General features: G+C 42.5%; 1 protein-coding gene and 1 long non-coding RNA gene across 8 annotated transcripts in view; one reads left to right on the forward strand and one right to left on the reverse strand.

Moving 5' to 3' along the window:
* Window positions 1–18762, forward strand: part of KCND3 (potassium voltage-gated channel subfamily D member 3) — a 267155-nt gene that overhangs the window by 75866 nt on the left and 172527 nt on the right. The window lies entirely within an intron of this gene.
* LOC308479239 lies at window positions 6230–17180 on the reverse strand. 2 transcript variants are annotated; one of them, XR_013987567.1, is made up of 3 exons: window positions 17006–17180; window positions 9612–9711; window positions 6230–7090 (listed from the first exon to the last, which is right to left on the reverse strand). It is a non-coding gene; the product is annotated as an uncharacterized lncRNA (long non-coding RNA). The 2 variants fall into 2 exon arrangements; XR_013987568.1 differs by lacking the exon at window positions 17006–17180 and adding an exon at window positions 10570–10656.

An 18762-nucleotide genomic window follows, 5' to 3' on the forward strand; every position in this document is an offset into this window, starting at 1 on the left:
GGAAAATAGGGACACTTGGAGGGTCTGCTTTCACTGCCCATAAGATTTGCAGCCTAATTTTATTAATAAATTTATTGCATGTATATCTCACCTTTTTCTCCAAGGAGCTCAAGGTGATATACATGATTCTTCCACTTTTGTTTTTTAATCCCAACAACAAACCTGCAAGGTAGGTTAGGCTGAGGGGCAGTGACTGGCCCAAGATCTCCTAGCAAGTCTCATGGATGAGTGGGGATTTGAAGCCATATCTTCTAGGTCCTAGTCTGACACTCTAACGCTGGCACTTTTAATCAGTTGTTACTAGCCAGGGCTGGCATACTTGTTCACCCTTTTCAGGAATGTGTTAGGGGACCAAGAGAGCTTTGGCCAGTTTCTGGCCTTGGTGTGCTGCCTACAACAGAACGACAGTGGTCAAGATTTCTGCCACTGTACTGAGGAGGCCTTAACCTAAAGAGGGAGGTCCACAGCATCTTTTGGCCTCTCAGCTGCTCTCCCAATGAGCCTCAGGTAGCTTCCTAAGCAAGTAAGCCAATATCTACCTGTCAGGTTGTGACCTTAAACATGCTTTTCTGCATCCAGACCTTGGTCTGAAATCTCACCTAGCTGGCCGAGATTGCACTGTCCCTTTCAAGCAGGAGACTGAATTACAGGAAGAAATGATTTCACGTACTCCCTAAGGAAATTAAGGAGGTCACATTAGAGTCATTCTGTGTCTCAGAGAATAAAGGGAGCCTGTGCTATCTACAAAGCAAAAGCTTTTGTCAAATGGTTGTGTGCAGTCACAGGCGGCTTTTCCTCTGAAATGCTTCTCTTATCGCAATACAACCTTGTAGCGTACTCTGGACTTCCCTTTGTGGAAAAAAAGTGTATAAATAAGTGTCTCTTTTTTATATTAAAAAAAAGCCTTTTATTTGTCTGATTCTGTTTTGTCTGAATGTACAATCTATTAGGTGCCAACTGCTTTTGTATCTTGATGATTTGAAATGCAGTGTAATGAGCTGATTTCTTCCAAAATAAAAAATAAACAATTAGCCACTTCAAACACTTCATTCATGGCTATGAATGAAAAAAAGAAGATAGAAAGCTGCTTTATGCCCAGTCAGGTCATTGGTGCATTTGCTTCAGTATTGTTTACACTAGGAACTGAAAACCTGTGGCCTTCCAGGTGATGTTGGACTCAAACTCCCATCAGCTCCAGTGGCCAGTGACCAGGGATTATGGGAACTGGAATCCAACAACATCTGGAAGGCCACAGGTTCCCTCTCCCTGGTTTAAACTGACTGGCTGTGAACATGCAGGATTTCAGACCAAAGATTTCCCCAGTTTTACTGGAAAATGCCAGGGATTGATTTGAACATGAGACTTTTTGCATGCAAAGCATCTATACTACCATGAGCTACAAGTATTTCATTCACATGTGGCATTGACTCTGTTAAAAAAAATCATTGCACTTGAGGAGACACTGGATAATATTAACTCTGGACACATTCAAACATGCAAATTTTTGCTTGATCTTGTACTCATCAAGTGAAAAACCTGCGCATATGAATCAAGCCTCTGCTCCAGTGGTTCTCAAACTTTTTTCTCTGGGGCACACTTTCAGAATAAAAAATTGCTTGCAACACACTAAATTTTTTATTGATAAGAAGTACATTGGAAAAAGGAAACAAAACAACTCCTAGCAGTGCTTGTATTTATAGCATAGAACACAACGACTTTATAATATGATTGTGGGACATTGAGAAAGTATAAAACAATGCAACTACATAAGAACATCCTAAAATATTATATTGGTGGGCTTCGGGGAATCAGCTGACTCCCCCGTGGCAGTAAATAGCAGATCAAACAAAAGGAAAGTCTTACCAGTTAGTTTCTTTAATAAACACAGCGAGAGAGAAAAGAAAGCATCTCCTTAGACTGGCGGTGCTCCCAATTAAGGTTTGCCCCTCCATTCCTATTATGTAATCTACATTACTCCTACGTTTTGTAATCTGAGTTTGTACCCTCTGTGCTTTCTGTTCTAACACTGTCTGAGTTCTCCGGGTCCTTGGGGTTGGGGATGCTGTCCAGAGACTGTGAATCTGTTAACCCTCTCTCTTCCAGTGTTTCTTCTCCTAGCGGTTCCCCATCCAGTATTTCCCAGATTCTGTCTTCTGAACTATGCCCTTCTTCAAACCACTATTCTAAATCTATTCTAAATCCTGCTCTTGGGAAGATTCAAGGTCAGGGGGAGGGGGCAGCTCCCACCATTCCTCCTCAGTGCAGTCCTCCTCAGCACGGCCTCTGTCAAATATTGATTGTCCTTGAATCCTCCTGCCACACCAGTGTGGCAGGCCACACCCTTTGAGAACCACTGCTCTAAACTATAGGGAAGGGGAACCTGTGGCCTTCCAGACAAGGGCATCAACTTCCAGGAGCCAAGCCCTTTGGGCCCCCTTATATTTTGGGGGCAGGGGCAGCCCCTCATGTGCTGCCCCCTACCCCATTCATGAAACAATGAAGCCAAAGCATGGAGCCGAGCATGGCATGCCTCCGTGGCCAGCTCCTTCTCTTCCTCCTCCTGCTATGGAGGGGAAGGCGGGTCAAAGCTGCCTCCCACCAGTGGCAGTGCCAAAAGTAGGAGGAGGGGCCACCAGGCATTCAGCTCCACCCTGGCTCCTCCCAATATCCTGATGTCACACATATGACATCCCCCCCAATCACCCTCACAAGTTGGCACCTTTGCGTCCAGATGTTGCTGGAGTACAACTCCAGTCTTGTCTGACCGTTGGCCATGCTAGCTGGGACTGATGGGAGATGGAGTTCAGTGAAATCTGGAGGGCTACAAGTTCCCCATCCCTGGCCTATTCCTTGTGTATAAAAATGCAATGAGAAAGAATTTAGCAGGGTCTTTTTCACTCAGTGGCAGGCTTACTGGCAATTTGTCCGCCCCCAATAAAATGAGCAATGTCTAGCCTGGATTTCAACAGCCACTTCACTTCAAAATTAACACTAGATCCAAGTGGGGTTTTCATTGTGTTTGGCACATGGACAACATTCATCTCCTTATTTTAGTGGCTTAAATTACATTACATTGCAAATCCCTGTGAAGTTCACAAAAGCTTTTGTGGGGCTTATGGATATTAAATATCGTGGCTGATGCAGTCAAATGATGGGGGAAGAGGGAACGAGGCTGAGTGGCAAGAGCACATGCCAGGGACGCCCTCCGTCTCTGCAGTCGAATCCACTTTGTCTCTGCATAGTTTCAGCCCACCACAAACGGCAGCAGTGGCTGAAACTGCATTGCTTGGAATCTGGAATAAGCCAAGGTATCGTGCTGCAATTCTGTTGTGTTTGTGCATTACATATTTATAGCCCTTCTAGGTTACTTGCAAGTCTCCTCGGCCTTCTTCAAACCTATTATACACATAAGATATCTGTAGGCAAGAATGCTATTCTTAGGTTTCCACCACACAAATGCTGGGATCTGCTTCGTATCTGTTGCCATTATCAGAAAAGGCAAGAAGAATTCTAGAAGGTCTTCCAAAAGGTCTTCCTTGGTCTGAAATTTTTAAACAGTCCCATAGGAAGGTAGGAATTTACCTTATATTAATCCAGTCCATTGGTCCAGCCAGCTCAGTATTTCAACACTGACTGGCAGCATCCCTCCAGGGTTTCAGGTAGGGGTCTCTCCTCTAGCCCTACCTGGAGATGCTCAGCAGTCAACCTTGAATTTTCTACATGCTATACCACTGAGCAATGACCCTTCCAATGAAACAACACAGAAACCTGCCTTATACAGAGTCAAAACATTGGTCCCTCTCACTCTGTATTGTTCAAACCCTGCCTAATTCAGTAGTATCTATACTGAGCAACAGCAGTACTCCAGCATTGTGTCTCTCCCAATCCTATATTGAGATTCCAGGGATTGAACCTGGGACATTCTGCACGGAAAACAGATGCTCTACCACTGAGCTATGAGCCCTGCCTGTGCCCCTGGGAGATTTCTTCACTACAGCTTTCTTTACTTTCTTGCCCAGTCACATATACTCCTTCACCAATTGGGAGAGACTTAAGATTTGCAGTCTGAGGCCAACTCTTTATGTTTGCTTCTCACGAACTTGAGCGTGACTTTTTCCATGAACTCAATTCAGTTGGGTTGTGCACGTGTAGCCCCAGGAGACCTTGCCTCCTAGTGGCAAACGTAGAGAATAGGTGTACATTTTCAAAAGCTTGGTTTCTCCCTTCACCCTGTTGCATGCGCAACTCATGACTTCGCCACCCAATGGCAGATGAAGAGAACTGTCTTCCTTATCTGCATAAACCCATCTGTACAGTTATTTTGGGAATAATTCCCGTTGTTTCACAGCAGCTTTTCAACGATGCCAGATGTCGCAGAATGTGGTTAAGCAATCACAGTGGCAGAGTTTGTTAATTAGTTACTCTGTGCCATTTTGTTGTTGACACTCTTGCCTTTAGGAAAAATTCAAAGGGCTAAAAGTTCATTCATTTCAAGCACATATGAGGGTGACTCACTTCCATATGATTTTTTCTGTGTTCAAAGATCCAGTTTTGTAAGTTTTGAAAAACTGGATGAATTCCCCCCCCCCCCACAACTTGCCTCCTGACTTTGGCAATCAGTGGTCTATAGACAGGAAGAGAGGCTACAGTACGTCCAGGGAATCCAAGAAAGTATTTTTCATTTGCAATGACAAGTTTTAATCATTTATCTATCTCTCTATATATTATCTCTGCTACATAGCTTCATATCTCTAGCAACACACTCTATTCCCCTCCCCTCTGACACACACCATTTCCCAAAGCAAGCCAGACAGAAATCTTCCAGATGACAATATCTGCTCATCAGGAGTTTGACCTTGCTCTATCTCTTAAGGCACAAATCACAGCTGATGGGAACCAGCCGCAAAGGCAACCCAGATGCTACATGTGGAACTAGCTAGGAGCCAGGCATAGCTGATTCTTGCACTTCTCTGCTGCGTACATGAAATGGCAACGTTTGGCAGCTGGGTGCTACAGATGCTGAGTGCAACCTCCTGTGGCCCATGGGGTTGGCTCCACAGTTGATTATAAATATCAAGTGACAAAGGGGGGAAATGGGATGAAATTCAGTATCCAAGCACCACCAGAAAATATCAGGCATGGTCTGCAGACCAACTCTGCCTTGTTATTAAAAGGCTCTTTCTAGATGAACTGCTTTTGTCCTGGGCTGGGCCCAAGGCCCAAGCAAGGGTGAGGAAAGTAGTATACCTTGGGCCTTGAGATCCAAATGGACCTGGCTCAGGCTGCATGGCTCTGTCTGTGTTATCAAGAACTGGTTTTTCTTTTCTTTTTAAAATGAAAGACTATTGTTACTATGTAATTATCACCATCTCTACTTTCTGCATTTCACATGTTTCACTGTTTATTAGGGATGGGGAAATTTGCCAATTTCAGTTTCTCACAGTTTTTCATTTTTCCAGTCTTAGGTTTGGTTTTTCTACATTTCAACATCAGTTGAAAAAAAATCCTCATGGAAATTCCTCAGTATTTTAGGTCATATATTTCTCTCTCTCTCTCTCTCTCTCTCTCTGCATGCAGTTTTGCCTAATGTCTGCATTTTGCCAAAACAATCTTCCCCACTTTAATGCTTGTTGTATGCTATTTTTACTAATATATGCATTTGTAGGCATACTTTACCCTAGTATATTACTTGGCTGGAGAAGTGCATTGCAAAATTCAGTAATTCAAAGGCTAGCTGTGTTTTGGTTCGCATATTGTTTCAGGAAGTGTGAATTTTTGTATGTTCGCCTTAAAATGCAAACTGAACTGAATTCCTCCCCTTTCCTTCCTGTTTACAGTATCCCTCCTCCAACCAACCATGCATACATAAATCTGCTACTCTGGATGAGTATGTATGAAATGGATTCATGGTATGAAATGAAATGAATTCATAGTGAAATGAATTCATAGTGAAATGAATTCATAGTATGAAATGGACTGTAGTCCATGAACACTTATGTCATGTGCTATTTTTTGATGTGACAGAATAACACAGCTACCCCTCTGGACGTTATGCATTCGTTTCATCAATATAAGGATTCACTCTTGTGCGACAGAACTCCCGACTCCTGCCTCCCTAAATCTGCTACAGAATCACAGAATCATAGTTTTGGGAAAGGACCACAAGAGTAATCTAGTCCAAGCCCCTGCAATGTGTGCCCAGTGTGGGGCTCAAACCCCACACTGATATTAAGAGTCTCATGCTCTATCAACTGAGCTATCCTACAGGGTTAGGGTTGTGGGTTACCCCAGAACAGATTTAGGGGGCACACAGGGAGAGGAGATGGGGGGAGTTCCACTGCTGCCCTGTGTGTTCTTACTTCCCTGAATTCTGTGTACCAGCTGGGCCTTTTCTTTTTAACTATTCTCTATAAAATAGCAGTTCAGGAGTTTTCTGTAGCTGAAGGTCAGGTGCATCTATATAATTGTGTCTATATCTGTTTCTGTCTTTCTGTAAACCTGAACTGAAAGCTGAAAAGTTTTGGTTTAATCATTTGCTTTCATCTTTTGAAATGCTGCCTTACAACAAGTGGCAAATACCACAGAGGTATAAAGTGATTCTCTTCAGCTCTCTTTTCTTTCATCTTCCTCCGTTTCCCCTCAACACACACTCAGGAGGAAGCCCTGCTCTTTTCAGATGTCACCTTTGGCAATAAGGGGAAAGTGATCACAGAACTTCTTGTCTCATGCTCTGCCTTTCAATGCAAAAGATGATCAGTAGTACCAGAAATCCTAGGAGGTCTCTCCTGGGGTGGGGAGTTTAAAGGAGCACTGCTTGACTTCCAGGTGTGCTGTTTGTTTTAAATTCCTGTTCTTTGCAGATCACGTAACAACTATATTTCTCTTGCTCTTAGAACCTTCAAGATTGCAGCTCCTATTTTCTGCCTTCCCCACACATGGAGGCACACGTGTCTATCAAAACAAAAAGCTAGCTACACTTTTGTTGCATGCCCAAGTGTCAGTGTTCATTCAGATACCCATTTGTTTATTTATCTGCTTTGTCCTCTCTGCTTCTCTCCAGGAATTATCATAGCACTTATCACTGCAATATCTGAAATAAAAAACGACAGCAAAAATGGTCAATTTGGCAAATAGCTTTCATTCATAAAAAATAAAAAAGGCATTGTAGGTAGGTCAGATGAAAACGGATTGGGCCCTGTGCCAAGGATAATGATATCAGGGTTTAAATTTAGATCCTTACAGCAGAAAATGTTAATTGCTAGGGCAGTTCCCGCCTATGTCCCTGCTTATATGCATAATGCTTACTTAGCAGAGATTCCCTATGGCATATATGATATATGTGTTTTGAGTCTGATACGGCTGCCTGTGTGGATTTGGAAAAGGTGCCATGACAGCTGGCAGATGGGTCCATGGGTAGGAGGTGGGTGAATTATGTTGAGTGAACGGTGCGTGCCTACACAGATCCCTTCAACAGCAAAAGGGAATCAGGAGATGATAAGCAAAAAGGAAACCATTGGCATGCTGCATGTGCAGTGCCAGGTTTGTGTATAAGCTAAACAAGGTATAGCTTAGGGCCCCACTCTCTTGGGGGCCCCCCAAAAATATACTTCTTCTTAATTGTATTTCACTATTAATATACGTCTTCTTAATTGTATTTCGGTTCAACAATTACTTTGATAAAATACATATTTTGTTATGTGCAAATGGCTTTAGATACCAATTAGGTCCATTAATAGGGACGCAGGTGGCGCTGTGGTCTAAACCACAGAGCCTAGGGCTTGCCGATCAGAAGGCTGGCGGTTCGAATCCCTGCCACAGGGTGAGCTCCCGTTGCTCGGTCCCAGCTCACGGCGTTTCCGTGCACTGCTCTGGTTCGCCAGAAGCAGCTTAGTCATGCTGGCCACATGACCCGGAAACTATACGCCGGCTCCCTCGGCCAATAAAGCGAGATGAGCGCCGCAACCCCAGAGTCGGTCACAACTGGACCTAATGGTCAGGGGTCCCTTTACCTGGGTTCATAAATTACCATATAGGATAGATTCAGCACAAAAAAGCGACAATTTGTTGTTGACAAAGGACAGCTGGACATATAAAGGGCCCCATTACCTTCAGGAGCTTAGGGCCTCATCAAGCCTAAATCCAGCCCTGTGCATGTGTGTACACAAAGCACCTCTAGGGGGAGCAGATTTATACCTGATAATGACCTGATTCCTCCCTGCTACATTGTACGTAATCAGTCATGCAAGGAGGTAATTCTAGATCCTAAACTTAATGGTTTCATGCTCACCCCCCTTAACATTTATCTTTCCCCATCCCTCACCATTCCATGCTTTACAGCTGCTTCTACACTTCTGACATGTTAGAGCAAACAAACAGACAAACAGCTTGCCAGCCCTGATGGGAAAAGGATGAAATGCTCTGAGCATGCATTTTAATCACCACACCAACATGCCTGCAGGAATAAAAGCGAGTTTGCTTTTGTTGACCTGATGCTGAACAGCTTTAGTTGGATGCAGCCGTTTTTTTCACTATCGGTCTATGGTGTGGCAGAGTCATGTGGCTGCCTCCATACTGTACTGTTTCTGCAGCTTACCTGGACAAGGCTGGGGTGGGGCAGCAGCAGGGTCTGGGCTGTGCTGGTGGACTAGCAGAGACAATCCAGCAATCTCACTGGTGTACTTGCAAAGCCCACCCACCAACCCACCTCACTGCCCCATCACCACCTAGGTAAGCTGCAGTGATGCCAGTGTCAGCTGCCCCACCATACGGGCCATTTCTTACGTCTACTGTCTTGCCAATCCAACAAATATTACATATATGTTTGTGGAAAAATGAAGACTTTTTGTTGCTTACATTTGCCCAAACAGGATGTTAGACTAGATCATTGATGGGGAACTCCAAATGATGTTGGATTCCCACCAACCCCAGCCAGCATAACCAACTAGGGATGATGGGAGTTGTAGTCCAGTAATGACTGAAGGGCTATATCCCAGGCCTAGATAGACGGATTGATCTGATCTAGCAAGGCTCCACTTACATTGTTTGATTCTTAATCCTCTATAATGTCCAGCATGAATCTATATTTAAGAGAAGGAAGCTCTTACAGCAGGATTTAGCAAAGAAAGGAACAAGGAGTTGCAGGCTAGGCTACAAACAGTGAAGTTCGCGCTGCAATGCTATGTTTATGTAAGGCTACTGAGCAGTGACTTGTGAGCAGCATTGCATCCATGGTGTTTGCACCCACCCTCTGATGAATCATAATCTCTGGGCACCCAGCTTTTTTATTTTTAAAAAATTAAGTTTCTGGCATGTGTAAAATCCAAGCTATCTGGCAAAATGTGTCATTCTACTTATTTGTGTGTGTGACAAACTAGCCTGTTTCCCCTTTCGTGTTTTATATTTCCCCAGCCCTGGAAAAATTCCTGCAAGCACCCTTGAGTATACCCATCATTATAATACCAATATTACAGAGTGAGGAAGATGCTGAAAGATGGCAGTTTGTCAAATGCCACTTGGTGAGTTCATGGTTCAAGTGGGATTAGAATTTTGGTTTCCCAACTTTTATTCTTAGCCATGATGCTATAGCAGGTTTTGGGGTGTGTGTTTTTTACCTCAAGCAATCCTGTGGAAGTACACATGTGGAAAACGTTCTTCAAAATTGGTCATGCACATGACCATTGACAAGTCCCACAGGTCACAAAATAGAAAGCTCTGAAAGGAAAGAAAGTGGCTGGCTTCAACTAGGGATCAGAACCTGTGGAGTTTTCTGATTCCAAATCCTCTACTTTAGCAGCAAGAAATGTCTCCCACTTTGGACTGAAAAGACATAATATTTATGCATCTCAAAAATGGCTTCCATTTGAAGAAGGAAGCACTAAAATAACAAAGGAGAGGCTGGTTGTTGTTATTTCAAGGCTATTTTAAACTGTCTTGTGAGGGCAAATAAAGCCTGATTTGATGAGAACAGAATTGCATCATTATCTGGGTAAACAAGATACAACACATTTTCTAATTTGTTCTGTAATCTAAACTATAAAAACAGATTTAAGGCAATTAGAAAGTCAGGTATACAAAATCAACCTTAAAAGCAAGTTCCACGCTTTTTCTTTCTTTCATGAGTAATACTGGTACATACCTTTAAATAATTTCTCTCTCTCTCTCTTTTGGAACTGCAACACCTACCTGATCTTTGCATACTTAACAGGATGCAAAGTGCAGATTATGAGCCACCCAGTTAATTGTGCACCTCCTCCATTTATTACCATACGGTTAATAAGATTTGCAGGAAGCATTAAAGAGCAGTCAAGTTCTATCACTGAACATGCAATTTAAAGTCCCCAGCAGGGACACGCAAACCCAGTGAAGAGGAAACATCATCACTTCAGAAGCATGAAGGAAGGTGGGGAGGGGGAGAGAAAATACAAAAAAAGATGTCATAAGTTACATAACTGGTGGTCGGTGTGTCTGTGCCATCAGCAATGCTGGAGTTTTGGCTCTCTCTCTGAGAAAGGAAGGCAGTCAGTCGCCATACTTAAAGTCCACACAATAAGATTTCTTATTCCTACTTACAGCAAGCTTCACTAGATTTCAGCTGTAAGGGAGCCCTCTTTCCTCTAGTCTGGGCTTTGGTCTCCATGCTCCTGACTTCAAGGTTCAGTCAGCCAGATGAATTCACTTTAAAATAAAATAAAATAAAATAAAATAAAATAAAATAAAATAAAATAAATAAAATAGGTTCACCCAGACCTATCTTATTTGGGAACTATTCTTGGCAACAAAGTATGTAAGAATGGATGGAAGAGGATCTATGCAGAGATTGATACATGATGAAACAAAAAAGCCCAGAATACTTCAAGGCTGTGCACATGGCCTTTGATGAACACATGTGCTAAATATTACAAATGTGCCAGAGACCTAGCCTACTACTTACATTGGCTGCCCATATGTTACTGGGCCGGGTTCAATGTACTTATATTCATTTAAAAGGCCCTGAAAAACTTTGGTCCATAATACATTAACGACAGCTGATTATGTATATCCCTACCCAGTCCTTGAGATCTTTGGTGGAAATCTCTGTTAGTGGTCTCCCATGGCTCAGATGCACAGCTGTCATCTGCCAAGAGTCGTGAATTAAGTATTGTGGGCCTGGTCCTGTGAAACTCCATCCCAGCTGAGATCAGATGGACCTCCTCCCAGTTGAGCTTCAGGTGCTTTTTAAGCATGGAGAAATTGGTTAGAGAAAAAAATTTCTCCCTCAACAGTAGAAGTCATGGACATCCAAGGGAGCTTTTGGAAGATTCAGGGCAGCTTACTTCTTCATGCAAGGCATAGTTAAACTCTGGAACTCGCTCCTACAGGAGGCAGTGATGGCTACCAATTTGGATGGCTACCAAAGAGGATTAGACAAATTCATGGAAAATAAGGCTATCAGCAGTTGCTAGTCATGATGACTGTCTTCTATCTCCACTGTCAATATGCCTCTGAACACCAACTGATAGACAACATTGATATAGTCAGTGTGCAAGAGAACGTCTTGAACATGTGTTCGTACTCTCCTTGTTGATACACTAGTTTTCTAGCCATCTTTATACATAATGCCGGGGGGAAATTCAGTGTAGTTTTCAGTACTGAACAAGTTGTCTGTCATTTTCTTAGGATGATTTTCCAGCTGTCAGTCAGTGCTATAGAGATGTAGGGAGCAGCATCTCTCTTCCACTTGCCAAGCTCTCCCCCCTGACCCTACAGCTAATTGATACAAATGTGTCAACATATCAGCACTGACTTCTCAGGAACTGGATTTTGGATGATTTCTCCGGGCCACAAATTTCCTCTTCGTGAACTGTTCTAATTTTCCAATATGGGATTAAATAAATAGGAGCAAACAAAGTGCAGGAGAAAGATAGAAAAGCAACCTCACTATAACAACTTTGCACAAAAAAGTGTCTGAACATCATAGGTATTCAGAAATTCTCAGCGCTACAGCTCAGAGATCAAGCAGAAGTTGACAGGTCCAACCCATGATGCCTCCAGGTATAGGGCTAAGGAAAACTAATTTGGAAATGTGATGACTAAACTGGAGTGTGGAAAAATGAGAAACGGAGAGGAGCTTAAATTGACAGATTCACTCATCCCTAGTCCAGGTAAAGGTAAAGAACCCCTGGACAATTCAGTCAAAGGTGACTATGGGGTGTGGCGCTCATCTCGCTTTCAGGCCGAGGGAGCCGGCGTTTGATTCTGGAGCAATGGGACACCATGGTGGAAACCATAGCACACGGAAACACTGTTTACCTTCTTGCCACAGCGGTACCTATTTATCTGCTTGCACTGGCATGCTTTCAAGCTGTTAGGTTGACAGGAGCTGAGACAGAGCAACAGGAGCTCACCCTGTCGCATGGATTTGAACCACCGACCTTCCAATCAGCAAGCCCAAGAGGCTCAGTGGTTTACACCACAGCCCCACCCGCTCCCCAATAGTCCAGGTTACACACATGTTCATTTTATTATCATGTGGGTTGATGTGGCCATGATGGGCTGCACCAGGTCTGGCACTGGTTACTGCAGCATCTTTTAGGGAAGCTTTTAATGTTTAATAGGTTATTGTATTTTAGTGTTCTGTTGGAAGCCACCCCAGAGTAGCTGGGGAAACCCAGCCAGATGGGTGGGATATAAATTATTTATTTATTTATTTGTTTATTTATTTATTTATAAGAATATTTTATAGTCAGGGGCAGTTACAGATTTTTTTTTTACATTATATATATGTATATATATGTGTGTGTGTATATACCGTATTTTTTGCTCTATAAGACTCACTTTTTCCCTCCTAAAAAGTAAGGGGAAATGTATGTGCATCTTATGGAGCGAATGCAGGCTGAGCAGCTATCCCAGAAGCCAGAACAGCAAGAGGGATTGCTGCTTTCGCTTGCTGTTCTGGCTTCTGGGATTCAGAATATTTTTTTTCTTGTTTTCCTCCTCCAAAAACTAGGTGCATCTTGTGGTCTGGTGCGTCTTATAGAGCGAAAAATACGGTATATATATTATATATATAATCTTATTCTACAGACAATGGTGCTTATTCCCATCTGCCCTGAGAATACTTTCCTTGGCACACACACAAGGTCCCCTTCACCACCCCTCATCTCACTCAAAAGAGTTTTGAAAATTACAGATAACAAACTAGGTTGCGGTGTTTTGTGTTGGGTGGGGAGACTGCAACAGTTTCCCTGGCTTGCAAAAGTGTCCAGGGCCCCAAGGTGGCTGGTGATCTCTGCAAGGGCATCCCCACCCTGTTGCAATTTTCTCAGATTTTTCTATTTCTTTTTCATGGAAAAACCCCTTTCACTGGCTTGCCTATTTGGATCCAAAATGGAATGTACATTCCATAATGGTACTTAAACCTTAATGAGATTGCAGAAGAGTGTCCACATTCTATGATTTCCCCATTCTGATGAGCTTGCACAAGACACTCTCTTGTAGCTGCTGGCCATTTTTCTCTTCCCACACCACAATGAATGGTAAATTTGATAGGATCAGACATAAGGCATCATAACAGTACCATGTTTCATATGGTACTGAAGTAGACAATGGCTCATCTAGCCCAGTATTCTCAACACAGACAATACCAGGTTTGGGGCAGCTGTCCAGAGTTTCAGGCAGATCTCTCTGCCAGCCCGACCAGAATATGCTGGGAATTGAACCTAGAACCTACTGCATGCAAAGCAGATACTCAACCACGGAGCTATGGTCTTCCCTGTGTTCAGAATAACTGTCCACACCTTTGAAAGCACAATACTCATGGTGGCTATCATACCTATTGGATGACTGTGTCATCCCTACCAAGATTGCGGAAGGAAACAAAATTCCATTGGGAAAGGAAGTGAAATAAGACATGACTCTCTCCTCAACATCCTTCAGTTTCCATTCTCCTAAAACACAAGCTATCTGGATGTGGTGTCACAATATGCATATTGTGTAGAATATGCTGAAAATCATTATTTCTAGCTTTGATTTTCTTCCCTCTCTGATCCACTTCCCTCCCTATACTTTGTAGGGTGACAGCAGGGGTTGCCATAGCAACATAACACAAAGCCATCTTCTTTTGTGGTAAGAAACTGTTGAACAGCTAAGAGAATTAAGGAGGGGGGGTGCAGGTAGAGGGTACCTGGGAATTCAGCTAAAAATAGAAAAACTTAATAATGGAACCATTAAGGGGAAGCCATTTGGGGGCTTCATAGCCTCAAGCCTTTCTCCTGAAGCCTTTTTCATATTACTAACTGTAATTGAGTAGCTTTTGATTCTGAGAAGGAAAGAGGAAAAGTTGCTTTATTTCCAGCTGTGGAAAGAGCGGCAGGCACAATGCATGTCCGCATTTCATTTAGGGTGCTAATTACCTGCCCAATTTCAAATTCATAAAATAAAAGCCACTCTCTTTCAGAACTTAGAAAACACCCACAACCCCTTTCTTTAAAATGGACACTGAGCACACCTTGTTCATTTTTGAGCGATAAATCAGCATACTCTGTACTTTGATGCCTTGTCTGATTTTACAACTTGAGACAAATTCCTCCTGTTATCATCTTCCCTTTGATGTCCAGTGTGGTTGCATTAATTATTATCAATGCTTTCAGCATTGGCCATGTGCATAATTCTGCCAAAGGAGTATTTATGGGCCATTCAATTGGTCCAATAACTGGGAGATCAGATTTGAATGCTGAATGTCTGACTTGGTCCTCATGTGAGAAGAATAAGCCAGTGCTTTCTTAAAACCAGTTCACTATATATCTATTACGTGTGCATTTACCTGTGCAGCCAGCATTTCAGTTCTAGCTCTGAAGCACGTGTGCTTGCTATGAGGCAGCAATACAGTGTTAAGGGTAGATACAAGTACCTATAGCAGCCATCTATAGTAAATGTCAGCTTATATCATATGAGGGTGAGAAAAGGATACAGCATTTAATATTAACATCCCGGTGATTTTATCGTTCTGGAAAGTAACATCAGAAGCAGGTAGTGCACCTAGACTTTGTAATCTGTCATAAATTATCTTGTCTCATACAGTTCTGGAACAGGAGATTTGGATTGGGCCATTAGTAGAATCAGCTGCTGGCACATGAAAGCACATCCAATGCCCAACAGACACAGAACCATTTCTGGTGTTAAAAGATGTAGGGGTGATGTTTGTTTTACAATATTCCTCCTAACACCTAAAGTAGAACTTTTTTGCTACCCAAAGTAAGATGCAAAAAGTTCCACTTTATGAAGAAAGAGGGAAACTGGAAGGATGAGGTATTTACATTTCTATTTCCACTGCATTATCCAACATCTAGCCTGCTCTTATGTTAGTCTGTATGATCTAGGTAAAAAATGTGTTCCACAAGAAGAAAACAGATGCAACAAGTATAACCCCCATAGTGAACAAACTATTCTATATACAGTGGTACCTCGGGTTAAGTACTTAATTCGTTCCGGAGGTCCGTTCTTAACCTGAAACTGTTCTTAACCTGAAGCACCACTTTAGCTAATGGGGCCTCCAGCTGCCACCGTGCCATCGGAGCACGATTTCTGTTCTCATCCTGAAGCAAAGTTCTTTACCCGAGGTACTATTTCTGGGTTAGCGGAGTCTGTAACCTGAAGCATATGTAACCTGAGGTACCACTGTATCAGGAATGGAGGAACTGTAGCCAATCAGATCTTGTTGGACTGGTTTATTATTTCATATATATCTATATATCTATATATATATATCTGCTAAATTACAAAACAAATCAAAGCAGTGTACATTATTAAAAAGATATAAACCATACAGTTAAGGTATAAAATGACTTAAAAGCAAAAAAATGAGATATATATATATATATATATATATATATATATATATATCAATAAACAATTCTGAGGGATGTACTCTTAGTTGCCTAGGCACAGAAGGTGACTGCTGATTACCACTCCCATTTTCTTGGCCTGCTTTTTGATCCTTCTATTTGCAAACCACTTTGTAGCAGTGTAACTCCTGCATAAGTCTTCCCTTATTGTTTATGTTGTTCTTAAAACCTTGATTTAGGAACCGTTTGGGAAGATCTGTTTGGAGAGAACTGCCCTGTGATCTTTTAATAATAAAAATAACCTTTCCTTTTCCTTTCTGAAAAATCACTTTCAATCAGTCATTTATTCTGAAGCATGACGAGCTCAGATGAACACTTACTGATTCATCTCATTTTTTAAAAATGTTTAAATAAACTTTGCTGAAGCTCCAGCATAATGTCAACTGCTTCTCAAGTGAATTATTCATCCTGCCCCATTCTTTCAGAAATGCCAAAAGGATTCTGAGGCTGCTTCATATTGAAATGGTTCCCTCTGCCAAAACATATACAAGCCAAAGACAATCTCCAGTTTTACAAGCAGCCCACGTTAGGCTATATTGAGGGTTTACTGAGGGGCATGGAAAACATGAATACATGAAGTGTCTTTCCTGGCAAAAATGGGGTTTACATTGCAGGGAGACTACAACTAGGAAGGCCTTTTCCAAGCAAGTGATCAAGATGAGTTACAATCCAGTCCTATCCTTCAGCAATCCATCCCTGGCAATCCATCCCTAACACCTTCCCTCCCAGTTCCCATGAAATACACCTATATCACACAGTTGCCTAAACTGTTCTCCTTAGCCCTCTTCTCTAAATGGGCAGAGAAAACACATGAGGTAGACAGAAGGTATGAGCACACTGGCCTCACCTCACCATCACCCCCCCCCCGCCCGCAAGCCAAGGGCATCTGTCTGATGCAGTATAGCTGCTGTACCCATGCTTTATAGATCCCCAGTTTTCCAAGTTTCTAAATTGCACAGGATACCACCACAACTACAAGAGGCTTCCCACTTCACCTAAGAACAGCCTGCTGCATCAGGCCAATGGACCAGCATTCTGTTTTCACATTGGCCATCCAAATGCCAATGGAAAACCTGAAAGCATGCGTTGGAGAGCAACAGCCTGATGTTCTTGCTTCTACTTACCTCTGAGTAGAAGTTGCTGGTAATTACAAGTGGGCAGAGCACTGTTGCACTTGGATCCCTGCTTTCAAGATTCCCATTGGCATCTGGATGGTTGCTATTTCGATGCCGGGTGCCATTTTGAATCAAGATGGTGGGCCGGAATGTGACTCTCCATGAACAAACATGCACTCTCTGCTAGTCCCGCATAAGTTAAAGCAAAACATGGGTCTATTCTGGGTCAACTACCTCTTTTTGTAGCAGAACACATTTGTGTGCCTAAAAATAGTCAGTGCACACTCCTAGGAACTGTGATTATCTGAGGATTATATGTATCCTTTTCCAGACACATGAACATTATGGAAAAGATGCACTCAGCCTGCAGTGGAAAAATGGAAATCTGTTCCAACATACAGAACAGTCCTAAAAGTATAGAGACACAAAAGAAATCAATCTTAAAATGTGCCTCTACCTGCAAAAAAACAACAGAATAAAAGCACTCTATAATCCGATGCCAAGGCATATCTGTGAATCAGTGACAAGTAAAGATAAAACTCTTCTTGAAGATCTCTGTCAGCCAACTGTATCAGGAATGACATTGATTTTTCCCCATGCTGCTGCTATCTAAGGGAGGGCCTTTGTCAGTTCTATATTTAGCCATTAGATTATGTGCATTACTAATATTCAGGTAGTGCTTCATCAATTTCCATCACCACAGGTAGGAGGCTGAAAAACCTGGGATGAATGTTGCTTTGTATAAAGCTGCTGTTTGTCAAAGGGGGTAAAAAGCCTTAATACTAGGGGGAATGAAAGAAAACCAGGGAATTTGGTATAATGTCTAGAGGTACTTCACACAGCTGGGTAAAATGACAGTGTTCAGTAGAGGGTGTAAATGGTACACTTACTTGCTGGGGTCAATGTGGTGAATTCCATCAAGGTAATAAGCAGGACCAGACAATTGAACACAGTTTGTGTCTTGTTTGGACAGGATGCAAACTGCATCCAGTCATCACTGTGCACACCACTGACTTCCCTTTGCTTGGCAGAGGGGCCGAATGGATGTTAATTACGCAGATGGGCTGCTAGCCTGAATGTTGGGTATTCTAAGTCTTCAGTCTTAACTGCGTTTCGGACCACCTCAGCACCATTTCATGGCTTGTGACCTACAGTGCTCAGTTTTCAGTTGAGGTGGGGAGCAGGGAGGAGGAATGGTAATATAGAGAACTTAAAATAGGTTGAGAAAATGCCATTTTAAGTCACTAGAGGACTTTCTGGTGGACTATAGATCTTAAGTCCATTGCTTAATTTCTAAAACCGGCAGTATGTATTTCATTATTACTTAAATAAATTTATAGACCACTTCACAGCATAAAGCAACCTAAGAGGTGTATGCCTCACTAGAATCACTTATTCTCCACCCTGGAAGTATTGGCTCTGGTTATGTTTATGCAAGAGTGAGATGAACTCTGCAGATGTTCAGAAATATGGTACTCTGTCCCAGATTACAGCAGTGATGGGGAAGCTTTCTTATGTAGCAAGTTGGATCTTTATGTTCCCCCACCCCGCGAGTCAACTTTGTCAGATGGGGTGGAGTGGGGAGGCAGTGATCAAGCAGGATTGAATTCCCATGCATCAGCTGATGTGCAGGGAATTCAGTCCTGCTTTCTGAAGGGTTTAGGTGTGCAAGTGAGTTCCCCACAGGGTTAGAGTCTGAAGTTGAATTACAGCAGTTAAAAAAAAAAATCATTTCATTTTTATATTTTATTGTACCGAGGTGCATT

Source organism: Podarcis pityusensis, assembly GCF_964106645.2.
Source record: "Podarcis pityusensis genome assembly, chromosome: 6".
NCBI lineage: Eukaryota > Metazoa > Chordata > Lepidosauria > Squamata > Lacertidae > Podarcis > Podarcis pityusensis.